General features: G+C 71.3%; 1 pseudogene; it reads left to right on the plus strand.

Annotated features, from left to right (window-relative positions):
* Nucleotides 1-9: 9 nt before the first annotated feature.
* The window catches only part of LOC113220664, a 1149-nt pseudogene continuing 432 nt past the window's right edge, over nt 10-726 (plus strand).

The raw sequence follows: 726 nt of genomic DNA on the forward strand, positions 1-726 counted from the left end.
TCCGGCCCCATGCACCAGTCCATGCTATCGCCCCACATCCGCCCCCCCGAGCACCCCCACCATGCCCGGGAACCCCCCAGGCCTGCTGCTCCCGCTGTCCCCGGACGCCGCGCTGCCGAGTCTTCCCTTCCCGTCGTGAGCATGACGCCAAATGGCCCGGTGCGGGTACCCCGGACGATGAATTTCGGGCTGCCGTCGCTGGCCCCGCTTCTGCCGCCCCCGACCCTGCTCGTGCCATACCCCGTGATCGTGCCCCTACCGGTGCCCATCTCCATGCCCATCCCATCCCTCACGTCAAGGACTCCAAGCCCCTCAACGGGTTCTCCAGCAACGGGGAGAGAACTTCATTCTGAGCGCCGCTGGCGACTCTGCGGCGGCGGGCGGCAAGCCAGGCGGACACTCCCTGTCCCCCAGAGACTCCAAGCAGGGCCCCTCCAAGTCCGCGGACTCGCCCCCCGGCTGCTCCGGCCAGGCCTTGAGCCTGGCCCCCAACCGGCGGAGCACGGCCGGAGCGAGGTGGTGGACCAGAGACCAGACGCGGCAAGCCGGCAGCCCCACGGGCGCGGGCGGCCAGCTCCGCTTCCCCAGCGTGTTGCAGGGCCCGCAGGTCGGCGTCATCCACCTGACCGTGGGCCACCTGGCCCGGCTTCACAACGTGATCCACCGCACCCTGCACGCGCATGTCAAGGCGGAGCGCGAGCAGGTCGCTGCGGAGCGCAGGCCCCG

This window comes from Piliocolobus tephrosceles, unplaced genomic scaffold (assembly GCF_002776525.5).
Source record: "Piliocolobus tephrosceles isolate RC106 unplaced genomic scaffold, ASM277652v3 unscaffolded_8492, whole genome shotgun sequence".
Classification (NCBI taxonomy): Eukaryota; Metazoa; Chordata; class Mammalia; order Primates; family Cercopithecidae; genus Piliocolobus; species Piliocolobus tephrosceles.